This window comes from Crocodylus porosus, unplaced genomic scaffold, assembly GCF_001723895.1.
Source record: "Crocodylus porosus isolate Cpor-Errol unplaced genomic scaffold, CroPor_comp1, whole genome shotgun sequence".
In the NCBI taxonomy this organism is placed as follows: domain Eukaryota; kingdom Metazoa; phylum Chordata; order Crocodylia; family Crocodylidae; genus Crocodylus; species Crocodylus porosus.
In genome coordinates, this window is record NW_017728943.1 from 56,178,777 (window position 1) to 56,197,023 (window position 18,247).

At 43.0% G+C, this 18,247-nt stretch overlaps 1 long non-coding RNA gene across 1 annotated transcript; it reads left to right on the forward strand.

Annotated features, from left to right (window-relative positions):
* The first annotated feature begins 406 nt into the window (after window positions 1-406).
* On the forward strand, window positions 407-13,984 carry LOC109319215. The gene is made up of 3 exons (XR_002103414.1): window positions 407-418; window positions 3,701-3,710; window positions 13,871-13,984. It is a non-coding gene; the product is annotated as an uncharacterized LOC109319215 (long non-coding RNA).
* Window positions 13,985-18,247: the final 4,263 nt, after the last annotated feature.

Genomic DNA, 18,247 nt, shown 5'->3' on the forward strand with positions numbered 1-18,247 from the left:
CTTTGTTTTCACTTATTTTTGACTACAGAAAAAAGTAGAGCGATTCTTTTGTTGGAAAGAACTCAAAAAGACCATAACAGAATGTTTTTAACACTGTGGATTAAATGTTTTATACACGGTGGAAATATCTGGGCTTATCTTTGAAACATGGTTGCCTATCTAACTGCTAACATTGTGTGGCGCCCCATGGCACCCTTGAAAGGATCTCGGGGCATGCCAGGGTACCCCAGCATGCATGTTGAGAATCGCCGCCCTAAATGCTTCTAGGAAACAATCTTTGGGGATAGCTGCCTTGTGTGCCAGTGTGGGTGGTGGGGGCGAGGACGTATTCCTGAAAATGCTCTGTCCAATTGTGTGGGTCGAACACGGAAATGTGGTAGTGGCAGTTATGTAAACCAGGGTGGACTGAGCACCCTGGGTGCTGACTTGGTGGGTGGGGGTGGGAAACTGCTGCTCAAACCACATGATTGTGCCGGTGGCAGCCAGAAGTGGCTGTTGCACTTATGTATCCAGCTGCCCTGGGTACCTGGCTGCATTGTTATGCTTCTGACTTGTGCAGCTAATATGAAGGCATCTGCTTTGGAGACCTTCAAGGTCAGAGACTAAATGGGCTTGGGCAGGTGGAGCATACTTGGGAGCAGATGCCAAGTATGTACCTACATTGGATGTACCTGGGAGCAGTGGAAAGGATGCAATGTAGGTGCATCCTTTGAGTTTGAAATTGCCTTCACCAAAAAGAGGTTTCTTATGCATTATATTACTTACACTGCAAGAGCACATTCATTCTTCTGCTCTCCTCCCTTTTTGTTTGCTCCTGTATTTAAACAAATACTGTCACAGCCTAGATAAACATAATAAAAATATACATCAGAGTTCAGAAGTAGCCCTCCATGTGAGAGAGGGGGATCAAGTGCCAGTTTTTGCTCTGGGTTACAACAATTGTACGTCTAGAGCAATTGCATTACCTTTAAAGAGCTGTTGCAGATTTACACAACATACCTGAGAGCAAAAATTGACCCCACTTGATGACATTAGGCAGAAATAATATTAATAATAGCTCCAGTTTTAAAATTAATCCTGAGATAGAGATTCTTCAGTGCATCTATCCTTTGTGCATGTCACAGGACTGCTTTCTTCTCAACTGCATGCTATTACTACTTTTTTGCTGTTCTTTTAGTTGTTGTGAGGGATCTCATTATGTGGCAATGTGGCTCTTGACTCAGTGAACTGCTGATTTGGCTTCCGGTGCTTTTTCTCCTCTACTTTCCTGAACAGCCTTTCCCTGCATCGGTGCCTCTGTATTTCATATTTATCTACACAAGAAAAAATGATGCATGGGCACTTTTCAACATGAAGTTTATACTGGCTTTGTGGCTTAGGTACTGATCTCAAATCAATGGCTACAATGGGCTTTGTTTTAGGCATTTAGGTGTCACTGGTAGGACATCATCTTCCTCATCGCTACTTGATGTGCTTGTTTTGTGGGTTTATCAGGGAGCTCCAGTTATGGACCATTGCTCATGGTTCTGTGTGTGTAACACCCACAACACACCTCCTCCTGCTCTTGTAAAAGACTCCTGCAAGTTCCTCTGGAACCAGTGTTGTGCAAAGACTTGTGCGACACCGTGCAGGTCAGTTGGAACTCACAGGGAATGAAGAAGGTTTCTGTCACGCTTCTTGGCTCTCAGTGATTTCTGAACATGTGATACCAGGGAAAATAATTAATTAAGAACATATGATGACTGGTTAGTTAAGAGCCGTTCCAAAGTGCCAACTTAATGGAAATGTGGAAGACAAATGAAGGAGGTTTAGACAGCCCTCCCTCTCCGTCTGCAAATAATAACTTTAGGCAGAAAGAAATATATTTTAAAGGTGGCTTTGTTTTTTTACAATAGGTTGATCTGAAGTACTTGATCTCTTATTACTGAGTTTTTGGTTGTAGCCGTGGTGATCTAAGGACATAGGTGGGCAATGTTCTTTGGCTAGATATGATATCTTTTAGTAGACCAACTGAGTAGTTAGAAAAAGGTTCTTGGCAAGCTTTCGGGCGCAGTCACCCTTTGCCAGGCCTAGGGAGTCTCTGCTGTTCTGAGACTCCAAGGAATGAGAGAAGCTAAAAGTGTGGCAGGATGTCAGTGAGAATGTAAATAGGTAGAGATAAGCAAGACAAAAGGTAAAGCAGGGGAGGGGTAAAGCAGGGGGAAAGAGAAAAAAAGGATCAGAGGGAGACAAGTGATAAAATACAAGGTGGAAAAGAGGCTCCCTGTGGAAAAGGGACTAGTTGGAGATGAGGAAAGCAGGAATGAGAGAAGCTAAAAATGTGAGGGGATGTCAGTGAAAATATAAAAGGGTCAAAATTAGAAAAACAAAAGGTAAAGCAGGGAAGGAGAGGCAAAGAAAAACAGGGGACAAAAATGGCCAAAGGCAAAACACTACAGTGGCAATAATAAGGTAAAAACGAGACTATAAATAAAAAGGAAATGGTAGGGAATCAGGAAGAAAAAGGGCAGAGAAGAAGGGGAGAGGAGAGGAGAGGAGAAAAGGTGGGGGAAAAAAAAGAGAGATTTAATAGGTCAGGTCAGGCAGGTACCAGGTGAATCAGATGTCAGGCAGGTTATCATGTGTAATCAATCCAATGTCTATACTGAGTCCATGATTTTTAGTATCCAGTAGTTTGATGAAGTGAAGTTCGTAGGCTCGTCTGCAAAAGGTGTGTTGTAAGTTCCCTTTGAGGATTAGAACTGAAAGATTGGAGAGGGAGTGATTGTCCTATGAGAAATGTGCCCCCACAGGTAACTGGGTATTTCTGTCTTTGATAGATTTCTGGTGTGCATTCATTCTGGTGTGCAGTTGTTTGGTTTCTCCTACGTATTTTCCATCAGGCATTTGGTGCACTGGATGAGATATGTTACATTTCTGGAGGTGCAGCTGATGGCTCTGTTGTGGGGTGTAGTAATTGTGGGGGTGGTGGAGATATGTTGGCAGGTTTTGCATTTCTTGTCCAGGCATGGTCTACATCCATTGGGTGTGGTTTGGGTGATAGGGAATTTGCTTATGGTGGTAAGCACCTCTTGTATTGGGGTGATTATAGTGATCTCTTATTAATTATCTTCAGATAACTCAGGCAGAAGAAATTGTGAAATATAGAGCAAGAATACTGCACTTTTTGTAAAGATGAAATATTTGAGGTGTTTTTCTTTTGTTACAGGGAGACACAGTTTGCATGAATGAGGTTTGTTTCTGGGGGAAAACCATAGAAAAACTTGGCAAGTGGTATGGTACAGGTAAGAGCCAGAGCTGCTGGAGTAGAACAAAACAAACAAACCCTCTTATAATGGAAATAACATACCTGAAAGAAAATGATTACAATGAGGTGTGCTAATAAATCAGTTAGGTGGAACGACTGTCAACATGCCTGTACCAACAGATAAGGAGCAGGATATGGAGATTTCTTGAGACAGTGAATTGTGTAGGCAAGCTTATACCTAATCTAGCTGTAATGAACCCTCAGAATGTGTTAGGATGTAAATTTCAGTAAAGAATCTGAGAAAGAGAGTGTGATGTATCCAAAACCAAGTTGTCCACGGATCTGTCTAAGGAGAGCATGGCACAATCTCCTTACAAGAGTCTAGTTAAAACTAGGGACCAGTATTTATGCATCACAGGAACAAGCAGATACTAGATGTCAGTACACTGAAAGAAAAGAGAAGGTTTGGCTTATGTTCATGGATGTAAAGGTCTGTGTCTTTATTTTTGGGAATCTGTATTAGTTAGTTTTGATCATAAACCACTTGTTGTAACTGCTAAAAGAGGCCTGAAACACAAGGCGCAGGCAGAAGAGCAGCTCCCCATTGTAACTCTTGGTACTTTGAAAGAAGCAGCATGAGTTACAACGATGCCCCAGACCCAATAGACATTTGCTGTTGGGTCCCAGGGGTGGGAGAATTGAGCTGCTGTTTAGACTGGCTGCGAGCCTGCAGCCGACTCCTCTCGCGATGCCTCTCTGCCCCCTCCCAGCCCTGCTGCTGTTTTCAGAATGGGAGGGAAGAAAGGGAGTGGAGGGAGCTCATTCTGGGGGTTGCCCAGCTGGTGCTAGAGTGTGGGGTGGGTGGACTGGATTCCTCCCACACCTCTGGGGGTGGGGGGCTCCAATCCACCCACCCTACACTGCAGCCCTGGCTGAAAAATCTCACACCGAACTCCCTTTTCTCCCTTTCCCCCCTCCCATTCTGAAGACAGTGCTGGGAGCACAGCTGCACAGACACAAGTTACTGAAGGTACTGCATTTTGCAGCATCTTCATTTGAACCCTCGTTGCATGAGGTTTGAGATTTTCATGGGATTGGGGCCTTTTAAAATGCTTTGCAGCTGTGCACCTCTGTTTGGTCACAGCTGTTGAACGCTTTCAGGGGCCAGATTGGTCAAACATTGTCACTTCTTTCTGTGCCTGTAGAGCCCTCAAGAATGCATATAATTTTTTCAGCTATGAATGGATGATATGCAAATTGTATAATAATCTAGAAGCAATTTGCTTATTACAGGCATACTCTGTAAAAGATTTGAGCAAAAGGCAGTGGAGTGATGTCCAGAGTTAGATTATGTGTATGTTTTAATTTGATTTAAAAAAAATGAATCTGAGATGAAACATGGATTATGATTTCCAGATCTACTGCTAAGGATAATATCTGGCAGCAAGTAATTAAGACTATTAGCACAGCATGGACAGAACAATGATTTCCAATCCTTACTCTCAGTACTAGATGGGATTTTATTTAAAAGTTCAAAGATGGTAATTCCTAAACTGTTAGAATAAAATATGTTAAAAAGGAAGCATGAAAGTCACTTAGGGGATCATGTATTTAAGAAAATTTCTGGGCATGTTTTATACTGGCCTTAAATGAACACTGACATTTTTGGACCTATTGAGTCTAGTTGCATAAACACAAAATACATGCCAAATTAAGCAACAGAGCCCTGGTTGGTGGCATAGGGGAACATGGGTCTACAAACAAAGTAGACATAGATTTGTTTAGGCTGACTGGAACAAACTATGTACTTGTCCTAAACTATTATTGTCACTTTCCTGGAAGAGCCTTACTGGATGATAATACAGGTAAACAGGTGGCTATGCATATCAATCCATGTTCATTAGACATTGTATACCTAACACAGTAATGTTTGACATTCTGCCACAATTCTGTCAGCAGGAGTCTAAGCAGTTTGCAGTGAAATTAAGGTTTAGACACACAACTGCTGTTCCCTACCATGTCCCAGTTTAATGGGTCAGTGGAAGTGGTGTCAAAATAATAAACCACCTTAAGAATGAAAAGATGTGTAGTCAAACTTTGATCTACATTTATCACTGTTGGTATACTGAGCAGCACCGATGAGGCATGTGTTGTTGCTGACATTTTCTTCAATAGAAACCCCCTGAAAACAAGGTATCTACACTGTTAAAAAGCTGTCAGAGTCACTGGGGACTTGCAGATATATAAACTGACACAGAATGGAAAACATATTTGCTGTCCTTAGGATCCTGGAAACTGTCACATTAAATAATAGTGTGCATATATACGATAAGAAATGGTAGTTGCAAACAGCTGTGGTGTCACAAGAGGTAGCACCACAGTTGTTTGAGGTTTATTCTCCCACTGGTATTCTGAGAACTAATAGCAATACCTCCTCAAAACACCATCAGGAGAGAGATGGGCGCACTGAGTCAGCTTTATCTTTGTGTGCTTTGGTGTTTTTGTTGATTCAAGAGCTCTTAGCCATCAGAGATGTTACCAGGGATCACTACATGGAAATGGTTCTTGTTGATCCCTTGAGTCAGCTGATTTGTTAAAGAAGTTTTCAGGCAAGCCACAATCACAGCAAGTTGTGATGGCTGAACCCTAGGCTATCTTGCAATTTGCAGAAGTGCTGAGGTCAAGGGAGCCCCATAAGTCCATGCAACCTCAGGACAAATTGTGAATTGGTAGGTTGTTTATATGTGTTTGAAATTCTGTGTTATGTTCATTTCTGATTGTGAATTGTGATTGTGAGCTGTCATTATTATGCGTGGCTGATAGATTGCGGGAAAGTCAGCTGCTCAGAAGTTCTTGCAAGACCAAGTTGGGAGCAATTTTGAGTTGTACAGGGGCTCATGTTATGTAATGTTGATGGGTTAGAACTTGACACTGAATGAAGAAGACTGTCATTAGACTTCTCTGCTCTGAGTGACTGCTGAACAGATTAGTTTTACAGAGCTTTGTGTAACTCAGGATTAATGTTTGGGCCAAATAATATTAATCTTATTCCTTCAGAATTGAAAGAATTTAAGAAGGCATCAAATGTTGTCCTGGTAATACCCTTCTGGCCATCATTACCATCAGGATGCTAGATGATCACCAGTGGGAAGGAAAGTAGTTTTTTCACTCAAGCCTGAAAAAGAGGATGTTCCAAAAAACAGCCTCTCTTTTGTTGCATGGCCTGAGCTGTGGTGTTAGAGCACTGCTCAGAGAGGACTCTGCCTCATACCTGTAAGAGAATGTTCCCTACAACTATGGAAACTGATATTAAGGACAGTGACTTGTATGATGCTTTTCATGGCTCAGAGGCGTCATGTAAAATCAAGAATCCTGCAATTAAATTCTGCTAATGGCTGAATTAGTTTTAATAATAGTTTATGTATGTATTGCAGTCAGATCTCTTTGGCCTCCTTGTTTCACATCTTGACTCCTCCTCCAGTCTATCCTAAAAAGTTGCCAAACCTCCTTTTACCTCATCCAGCTCTAACCAAGGGCTTTTCCATGCTGCTTATTTTTTTCTTGCACTCTTAGGCCACATCTAGACGTGCAGAGGCATGCACTTGCAGTGCCACAAATTTGTGCTGCTACTTTGTATCTCAACACATGCCCCTGAATGTGCACTTTGTTGTGGGACAACTTGTCCTGCTTTGGGCAAACTGTCCCTGCCCAGCTCCTCCTGGCTCCTGGTGCTGGAACAGCAGGGGCGCAAATGTAGTAGTAACTGTGGCTATCCCTCGATACAAGGATAATGTCTGCCAAGGGTGGGGGAGAGGGGAAGGGAGGATTATTGGTGAGTTTCAAGTTGGCTGAAGAGTCCAATCTGTGCTCTGCAAGTTTTTCCACAGATATGAAAGGTGGTACCTTGGGGGGGTGTGGATTTCTACCTCAAGACTGACTGACTGGGAGAGGTGGCTGTCAAGATGTGGGAAATGCTCATTTTCCAGGGGTTCACCACCAGTGGTAATTTATGGGGGCATCTTGTGCTAGGGCAAGCTAATGGAGCATGGTGATCTTCCCAATATTAAAGGAGAGTCCCAGGCTATGTGGTAGGCACCTGTAAAAAGGTCAAGGGTGGACTGCAGATTCGTCTCAGTCCTATTCTGGGAGGAGGGCAGTCACGGATGAGAATCAAAATCACAGCAAGATAGATTTTGACACTAGTACAGATGGTACTGCTTGACACTAGTACAGATGGTAAATGGGTCAATCTGATCCATTGCAAAGGACTGTGCCAGTTATCCCATCTTCCATAAGTCTTCATGATTTGATGGTGTTGAAGACCTTGGTTACATCCATGGTTGTCATAAACAGCTCCTGGTTTTTCTCTCTACATTTCTCCTGGATCTGTTGTGTGACAAAAATCATGTTGGTGGTACCTCATGATGGTCTAAAGCCACACTGGGATTCTGGAGGGACATCTTTGGCAAGGGGAAGGAGATGATTCAGAAGGATGCAAGTCAGAATCTTTCTGGCAATGGAGAGGAGTGCAGTGCCTCAGTAGTTCCCACATGCTGGACTTGTCCTATTTCTTGAAGATGGCCACAGTGTTGACATTCTTTAAGTCATGTGGACCTTCCTTATTAACCCATATTTTGGTGAGAAGTTGGTGAAATTTTTACGCTATGGCTGTTCCACCAGTTTGAAGACCTCTGCAGGAATGGCATCTGGTCCTGGCACCTTATTGTTCTTCGTTTGAGTGATGACATGCCAGACTTCCTTGCAGGATGGGGGATCAGTAAGAGATTCTATTACTGGGTGTTGAAGGATGGACTCAATGGTGGCAGCTGAAATGTCAGATTCACGGCTGAGTAGAATTTCAACAGGGGGTCTGCTGGGGAAAGTGGGTGGGAAGAGGGCACTTGGGCTTTGGCCCGTCACCTGTCCTTCCCTCCCCACTGTCCTTCTCTGTGCGTAATTTACAAGTGGCAGGGGGCTACAGTGAAGTTTGCGGTGTTTGCAAACTGGGAAGAGCCTGGCACTGTCCCAGCCCCAGTCCCAGCCCCAGCCCCAGCCTGCAGCGGCAGCCTCCCCTTGCCCCACACGTGGGTCCGGGGGCACCCCCGCCCCATGCCATCCCCAGGTGTGTGCAGTGGCAGGAGCCACATCCCTTCCCCGCACCACCCAGTAAAGCTGCAGCTCCATCTTGTGCCCTGCCCTAGCTGGGCAGCGCCTTTCCCTGCCCCTGCCCCTGCCTCTGCCCCAGCCCCAGCCACAGCCCCACTCCCTCCCTCACTGCAGGGGCTTCAATCTGCCCCCCAACCTACTCCCCTTCCCTCCCCCTGCACCTTCCCCCATGACAGACTTACCAGCCAGACATCTACCAGCCCTCCAAGCTGCTGAGCTGCATATTGGCAATTGGATCAGTATTGGCCAATATTGCTCCTAAAAAATTGGCCATCGGTATCAGCCCAAAAAATCTCTATCAGTGCATCCCTACTAGAAGCAAACTTTGCCCCCGTGCTGCATATCTGCAGCATGGGACATGTTTTAATGTTCCATGTGTGCCGTTTGTGGTGCTACAAACTGCATGTCCCTGCATGTCTGGATGTGGCTGCAGGGCTCATTTGTTGCTGTACCAGTGCAAATGAAGATGGGTTGCACTAATACAAAAAGTGACTTTGCTAACACAACTTGTAAAGTGAAGGCCACATTGGAATGAGTCACTTCTACACTTACACAACAGATTTGCACCAGGCCTTGTGTTAGCGCAGTGGCATTGGAGTTGTTGTACCAGCCTGAAACAAAACCCCTAGTGCAGACATGTTGCAGTCATTCCCCTTTTTGAAACTCTTACTGGTTTCTCTCTGTCCTCAACCCTTAAGTTTCCACGTTCCATAATTGTTCTTTACCCCCATTTCTTCTTTATGCCTGTTCCTACTGTGTATACTTTGCAAACCTTGATTTAATATGCCTTTTGTTTCATTCTTGAGTTTATCTGTGTCTCTCTGTGGACTTGGGAATCCATTGCTCTTCTCACAGCCTGACTACCACTTGTAATACCCCTCCTCAAAACGCCTATTTATATGATTGCATGAATGCGAGACGCATGTATTTCTAGCATTAAACAGAAACTTAGCTGTGACAGGAACCAGGGAGCAGATGACAGTAACTTCCATTCAATCCATAGTTACAAGTACCTTTATTTAAATGTAAACAGATATGCCTGCATTTCTTGGAGAATCAACAGCTATATGTTGTCCTCCATGTTCAGTTTGCCTTGGGAGTCCTCTTTATTCTATACACTTATTAAAATGATTTTGTAACTCTGCTTCTGGTAGGAATCATAGGATACACTGTTTGAGTAGCTGTGCTGAAATCCACGTATCCCACAGTACAACCAATCTGTTTCTCCAGGTTTGGAAATGATTTAACCGTGTGTGTGTGTGTGTGTGTGTGTGTGTGTGTGTGTGTGTGTGTGTGTGTGTGTGTGTGTGTGTGATATATATGTGAGTTAAGTGGTTTGAAAATGTGTTGTGCCTGTGGGGAACTGGAAAAAACCTTAGAGCAGCTTTTCCATCTCTCAGGTTGTCATTTGAACAGTTTGCTGCTGGGGCTTTGCTAGTGACCTTTTCCCATTAATAACACCACAGAAAGGATCACATTATGTTAATTTGTGGCAAGTCAGAACATCACTGTTATAACTCTCTCTGTTCTTTTGTTTATTAGTACAGCTATTTGTTTAACCTAGGGCCAGTATATTTCTTTACTGTGTGCTTTTCCCTATATAATGCATAAAACAAAAACTGAAGTAAAACTGAGCATGACACTTGAGAGCCCATTCCCAATGATCTTTCCTTTCTATTCATTTTTATTAATGAGAACCTAAGAAGAAAAGCAAACAAAAGCATGTTTGGCACTAAGCCTTCTAGCTTTTGTAGGATGAGACAGAGGAAAAGCAACCAAGTACATGGAGCTAAAAAAGGTCTAACTTCATGAATGTGTATAATGTTTTATACAATAATAGTCCAGGAGTGAGCGTTTGATTTATTCAATCTTTTTATTTCATTCCAAACATAAATGGATCAATCTCAGCCTTTTTGGCTTTAATATTTAAAAAATAAATTGCAAAAGCAAATTTGGAGGCATATTTACCAGATAAACTTTTTATTAAAATAAAAATGATGTTTTAATTTGTTGGGAGAAGTGGTAATTTGGCAATGACAGTTTCACCAAGATGTGTTTTCAGGATTGGTTTATTAACCGATTATTTACACCAGTGATTAACACATTATTTATTAACACTGCCTGTTTGCAATCACTGATTACTGGAGCATGTTTACATTAAGCCCTGGACTGCTTAGGTGCTGGGTGCCTGCTGAAACTGCTAAATACCCACAGCTGCCAGTGAATTAGTGTGAGTTGAGGGTCCTCGGCAACTCACAGGATTAGGCTGTGATGCCAGTCATGGAGTTGTGGCCCTTTCAGTAGAACTTGAGGCACTCAGGCACTTGCAGGATCCTGCCCATGCTGCAAATAGTGATGTCACACAGGGCACATGCAGGGTACCTGACATTTTGTTTGTTCTAGCTTGGATTCAGTTTTCACTTTCATCTCTCTCTCTCTCTCTCTCTCTCTCTCTTTTGTGGTTTATAGTGATGAGCAAATTTTTTTTTAGCAGCCTTTTTCTTCTGGTTTAGTTTGCAAGCTGCCCCTTGCAAAGGAATGTCTGTGGCACGCCCCATCTCAATTTGGCCTGCAACAAGAACAAATAGCTGCAAACTTTAGCTTACCAAGCTATTGATTATTTGAAGTTGAATGGGTTCATACAGTGTAATATATTAAGTGAGCTCAAATATATTGCGACACTGGCACAAGCCTGCAACTGCAAACATCACAGTGAATAAAATTGCAAGTCTGTGCTGCTTACTTTGCTTTGGGTTTCTGACCTTCTGTTTGCCCATATGCCAACACTCTCTGATATTTCTTTCCATAGAGCAAACATACTTTCTACCCTAATAGCTTATTTTAGATGAATAAAAAGAAGTACACACAAAGAGAACAAAAGCAATGGTTTCTCTGGGAGAATATGCAGCTTTTCTCTTCTGTGATAACCTGCATGGGGCTGAAGGCCAAATGGCATTCAGCAGAGTCTTTAGAGCTCTACCGACTCAGTGCATAGAAACAGAGGTGTAATAGTTAGACAGCTGTGCATTGCACAACTCAGCCTAATGGAAGTCCCACCTTTATCCACCTGAGTGCCAGAGGATAGATACAATGGAAAGGAAGTTTCTGTGGTGTTTAGAGGATGCAGTTTGACCCATCAAAGAGAATATTTGGACAAGGGATTTGATTTTTCACAAGAGAAAGAATTGCAGAGAAATATGCATGTGTTATAGGTTGAAGGAAGCAAACATGCTTCTAACTTACTTGTGCTAGTTTACTTTGCTCTAAAATTTCTCACTGTTAATATCTACAGGTGGAGGTCATTGCACTGGTAAGACATAGTATCTACCAAGGCTTTTACCATTTTTCAATCTTAGACCTCTTTTGAGCAGGGTCAGGCAGATGGCAGGGCAGGGTAGAGGAGCACCTTAGAGACTAACAGATTCAGAGAGGCATAGGTTTTGCAGGCAGTAGCCATCTGAAACATACACTTATGAATATTGGAACTAGTTAGTTTCTAAGGTGCCATCCTGCCTTGCCTTCTTCCTCAAGGGAGACTAACATGGCTAATTCCCTCTCTTGGCTACCACAGTGGTAAAAGTGCTTGTGGCCTGTACAACAGTGTTCCTACTCTTGCCAGTGGAACTTCACTGGTGGCAGTGGTAGACATTCATAGGGGCTACGGCAACAAGGTTGTATTGCCTGGAAATTTGACTAGATAACCTGGTGCTTTTCTTTTTAAGTTGCTGTGATCCTTTGATCTCTTTGCACTGTTGCTATTGTTTTTATCCATTTTGTGACTGACTGATGTTGTTAGTGCCATGATCCAGGAAATATGTAAGCGTCAAGGGTAGTTTGACTTTTCCAACCATACAGTTGGTTCATGTAGCAGATGTAAGGTTCTGACACCAGTCTGCCATCCCTGGCAGTCAGGTTTGCCTGCTGTGCCCTTCAGCTTCTGTGGCATTGCCTCCTCTCATTTCCTGCCTGCCGCACCTTTGGTGTTCCATATTAGGATACATTTGGAAGGCTGCCTTTAGAAGCCAGTGTAGCTTCTGGAGGTTTTTCTTTCTTTGGTACAATCCTCAGGGATTCTGTCCCTTGGCACAGTCCTCTAGGACTATTTTACCTCAGCATAGTTATCTGGAATGTGTTCCTCCCCCTTCAGCACAGTTTTTCCTGGGTGTATTCCCCACTCTGCATGGTCCTCTGGGCCTCTTCTTGTCGACCTTTCCTCAGCTCACTGGGTCCCTGGCCCTACCACTGTCACCATCCTCACTCCTATGTAATGCAGCACCTTCCATTGGGCATTTGGAGTACTTCTGTAGGACTGCTACCTTCTGCAGGAGACATTCCACAGCACCTTCAACAGGGTGTCTCATGTGGCCTCAACTCATCCCTTCTAGCCAGTTCCATGCTTCATGGCTGTCATTTCAAGCTTCAGGTCAATCCTTGGGTTTGCCTTTTCCTAAGGCTCCCCCTTCTCTTGTCTATAGGCTGGGGTTTGCCTTTCCCTGAGGCTCTTCCCCACTCCCATCTACAGCCTGGGGTTGGCCTTTTAGGAGTTTTTGCTTGTCGGCTAGTACCAACTCAGCAGCCCCTGTCCTTTCTGGGTTACTCACAAGATCCCCCTCATTCCTAGGGACTCCTTCTCCAAGTTAACAAAGACAGCTTCACAGTTGTTTTCAAAAAACTCTTTTCTCTTCTATGTCCTGAGCCCAGGTGCTCTCTCATTCAGAAGCCAGATTTATAGAGGTCTGGGCTCCACCCTTCCTAGTGGTCACATGCTCTCTAAGGCGAGGGATAGACATGACACACAAACTGGTTTAAGTGATCAGAAACTGGTTTAAACTTGTAACAGAACAGATATTCAGTGCATATAAACCAGTTTGAAAATGGCTGAAACTGGTTTGAGATAAACCTGGTTGAATGTAGTATCAGACTTAACTAATTTGGGTCACACCAGCTTATGCAATGTCTGTCCCAGACCCCTTGCTGGTTTAAGATAAACCAGACTCCTCCAGCATCCTAGCATGCTCTCTGGGGTGGGCGGGACTCTCTGTTCCACAGCAGGGCTGGCCCCTCCCCTCTGCTCTCACACTGGAGCTCTGGCAGAGACTGTATCTCTTTGCTAAGCAGGGATTATTCCCCCACTCCTCTGCTTTAGACAGAAACCTCTCAGCATTAGCTGGCAGACCACATGCTGGCTTCAGTCTGTGCTGTGGGAGATGACAAAGGCAGACAGGCTTTTTGGAGCTAATCAACAGGTAGGAGGTAATGTCCTTGTTAGGAAAAGTTGTTTAAGAAGAGCTTGAACTAATGAAGAGAGGCTTTGTTTTCTTAATTGGTTGATAAACACTGAGTTAGGGGTGATAAACATTCCCTGCTGGTCTGCTTAGGAGGTGGGGGGGACATCAGAGTATCCTGCCAGGGCCTGGCCATGCTCCACTCCCTCTGTTCAGTACTATGGAATGGAAGGGAGGGCTGCTCTAGCATCCCCCAGCTTCTAGCTTGAGCCACTGCAGGTATATGCCTCAATTTTTCCAGTCCAGAAGGGATATCTGTGCAGTTACAAACCAGTTTAGCCTAGCCACGTTAGACTAACCTGCAAAGATTGAATCAATTCAGGCTCAGGATTTTTGAATGTCTGTCCCTAGCCTATCACTTTAACTGGACCCAGGGATTTTTCATTAGCTCCTTTTGGCTGCTGGCACTAATTCAGTTGCCCAGAATTCTTGGAGGTACCTAATACTGCTTTCACTCCTTCTTGAAGTAATAGGGGCTAGAGGCCTCCTGTTGCTGGCCAATAAAAGATATCACCCATCTTCTTCAAAATATCCTTACCTCTCGACTTGTTTTTAATCTTATTCTGGAGATCTCTGTAACAAGGCAAGCAGTCTGGGCCAAGTCAGGGCCTAACTACTGTTATTAAAAAGCAGAGTCCTTTCCTTATTGACATCAGTAGAACCAGGGTAGGTACCTACTGTTAAACCCACAGTCTCCTAAACTTAATCCTGTCTGTATCTGTTAATATTTTATGCACACCCACCTGCTCCAAAATGTACTATAAATTGTAGTGAGGGTATGCAAGTGTTTTTTCTTTAGTGAACAGGACTGATAACCAACACTCAAACTAACTAATCCCTTTCCTGTTGAATGCAAAGAGGGAAAAAAAATCCTTGAGATGGTTCTCATATTCAGCCCACACCAAATATGACACATTAGAGATGTTTTCATATGTTCAGGTAAGCAGGCTGCTGCTGGGGAAGAAGGTGAGCTCATTAACACCTTGGATCAAAACAAGCTAACTTCCTTTCCACACAGAATATTCTATTTTTCACATAGGCCCTTTGAGCTTCTTCTGTGTTCACACTTGTGTGTTTCAAACACTGCAGTACAGATCGCCCTTTATGAATGGGCTCACAGGCTGTGCTGATGAAGTCATAGGTCTGTATTTAAAATTCACTTTACTCTTCCTGTCATCCGCTGCCTTGTGCATTTTGCAGATGCAGGGGCATTGAGACTCCACATTTCAGGCCTCGTGAAAGGTAAGGCTTTTTTAGCTTTTAAAGCACCCATGTGTACAACTTACAGCTCTGAGAGCCTTTGGCACAACTTTATAAATGCTATTAATTCACAGCTGGCATCTCACCCTCCGTTTGGGGAGGATTATATAAAAAAATACTAATAGGGCCATTTAGAGCATTGTGACTGCATAAAGGCAGAAAAAAAAATTAATGCAAAAAGCCATATTTGCCTCCACACAAGACTTATTGGAAGCACATTGAAAGCCCTTCTTTCTGTGAGAGCAGGAGGCTCCTGAAAGATTTCAGGTGTACAGCAATCCACCTTTTTGCTCATGTAGCTATAGTAATAATGAATGGTTCTCTCACAAAAAAGTCATTTAATCATGTAGTGAAGGTGGGAGCTATGCACATGATTAGTCCAACAAGAGGGAGGTGATAGGCCAGACAGAGCCACTTGTGTTCTCTGCTGCAGTGGGGACAGTAGTTAGTTGGTGCAGTTCCATTGTGGGCAGAGCAGGCATTGGGCAAAAAGTGGCTAAATGGAGAAGGACTGCTTTACCCCATCTCTGATTGGCTTTTTTGATGGGAGTCCTGTGGTTGTGCCTAAATGACCAGCTGGTCACCAGTCTCTTGACTGTGCTAGCAGTCCCATATTCCTTTGGCCAAAATGCCTCTATCAATTGTGTTTATAAATTACTTTAAAAGAATTCATTGTAATTTAGTGTTGTGGTAGTATCTTTTTGTGAGATATTTGGTGCTCCATTGAGATGGATACAGTACATGTTCTGAGAGTTGGTTCCTGTCCCAAAGAGATTACTTTCTTTTTAAAGGTCCCTAGCCTTGACTGGAGCTTAGGGAAGCTACTGCAATAGAAACAATAAATAAAGTATAGGTATCTAACTTCCTCAATCCACAGTCAGCGGGCTCTAGGATCCAGTGGAGTTTGTAGCAGATGTGAAAACACAGCACAATTAAAGGAGGTTGGAAAAGCTTGAAAATATAGTACAGATCGTGTATGAATACCGTTCAGTTTGAGGCAGGGAAAAGGATGATGTATTTGGATGGAGCATGCCATTTGTGAACTGATATGATGAGACATATATGTATATATATATATATGCTATGTAGTGTAACCTCCAGAGATAGAAAATTCATAACATAGTGCTTAATATAACGGTATGTACCCAGGGTGAGCACAATGTTTCTCAAACTGGGCTAGGCTGAAACTTGACAGCTCAAGCAGAAATACCGGCATCTCTTGGGGAAACAATAAACTTGATGTATGTGAGAAGGGTAATAACCACGGTGCTGATGCTGGTTCTCATTAGGGCCTATTTTGCTGGCAAGTTGAGATAAGTGGGACAGCAGAGCTGGTAATGTCAGTGATGAGTGACAAATAATTTGAAATTGTCCCCTCACCTCACATTTTGGATGCAGATTGGCAGTACTGTTAATATCTCATGTGGCCAAGCATCATTATCATTAACATTACAAGAGTGCCCCCACCCGAGAACAGGGCACAGTTGTGCTAAGCTTTGTTCAGGGGAAGAATTTCTTTTGGTGATATCTTTGATTGGACTAAATGCATAGTTGGGATAGAATTAGACAAGCTTTCAAATGCATGGCATTCATCTTCAGGTCTGAAGAGTAAAAGCCAGCACATTGATGGTAAAAAAATAAAAATAAAAATAAACCAACAACTCCCCCCTGCCCCAACTCCCCTGTCCCCCTCCAAAACCCAGCCGTTGAAAGGGGTAGAGGGAAATCCCAGGAGTTTTTGTGCAGGCATATAACCTTGAAGAGTGCACAGTCTAGATAGACAAGTGGTGCCAGAGAAAACAAAAGTGCAAAAAGGGTGCAATTTGCCCACAGCCATAGAGCAGAAAATGGACAAGATGCCTATCTCCTGCCTCTTAACCTATGTCAAAATGCATACCATGCTGCCTCATATGAGGTAGGAGTGAGCCTCCTGAAAGGATTCTGGAGAAATTTAATCACTGCAGGGCAAAACATGGTACTGACTGGGTGTTGTCTACCTTGCTTTTATGTGTGCCTAAAATTAATGCGCATTAGCTTAATGCCCATTAAGGTGATTTAGGCAGGTTATCTAGCCTAGATATGCACGTGTATTAGTGCACTAATGTAGACGTGCAGACTGACTTGGGACTAAAGTTAGTCCCAAGTCAATGGACACACACTGCGTTAATGCGCATTAGTACATCTGTGTTTGCTAATGTGATTTAGTTCTTTGTGCATAAATTTGATACCTGCTTTATGCATTCTCCATATCCAGAGGAATTGAGAACTAGGTGGCATTGCAGAAAAGCAAAGCCACCAACATCAAGTTGTGTTGCAAAGGGAAAAAATACATATGTGCACCATGGACTTCTGCCATTTTGCTTGCTAGTTTATGAAAAGAAATTTAACCCTGAATGGTCATTTTTTTTTCCCGCACACACATCTCTATTGCTTATTTTTATCTGCTGTGGGAAATAATTAGGTAATTTTCTGTATTCAGAAAACTAGTGAAATGGTAACATCACATCTGTCAAGACCTCATCTTGTACATCTCCTTTAGGAAAAACAATGCATTGTTACTGTGTTAATGAATGTAGGTTAACTAAGTCAAGGTAAAATCCTAGTGAAGACAGTAGTATGTACCCCTCCCCAGTGTGACCAGATCTGGGTGAAGACTAAAGGGAACTTTTAGGATTCCCTAAGCTGCTAACATACCTGAAAACTACACTTCCATTTCTTCATTAGTATTTTGCATTGAATTAATTGCCCTGTATTAGGTTGTGTGAGGTAAAGAGACACCTTTTTTTCCTAGGCTTTGTAAGGGGTGGATTGTTAGTTATTTAGCTGTGTATTACTGATGTGCTTTGTTTTGGATAACACATTTTGCTTCAATATAGTCAACATTTTGGGCAAGAATCAAAACATCCCGTTAAAGTGCAGATACGATCCTAGTTAAAAAGAAATGAAACATCCAGCCAGCCCACTGATAAAAGCAGAGAAGACCAGCCTTAACACTCCTAATATTTTGAAGGTAAAAACAATAAGTGGGTGGGGTGAAGAAAATCTTAATATTTTGGAAAAATGTTGTTTCAGGTTGCTTTTCTGGGTGTATGAAGAGGGTAGAATATAGCTTAAAAATAATTCAGGTCCCATTTGAATTCCTGATATGAAGCTAACTTCTTCCTGCAGTCACTTGGAATGAATAGCTTGAAACACCTGCAACCTGCCTGAACGGAGTGGATGGTGTGTTTGTAGAGCTATGGACCGAATGGTACTCCACCTAGTTTTAAAATGTAAATGTGCACATTGG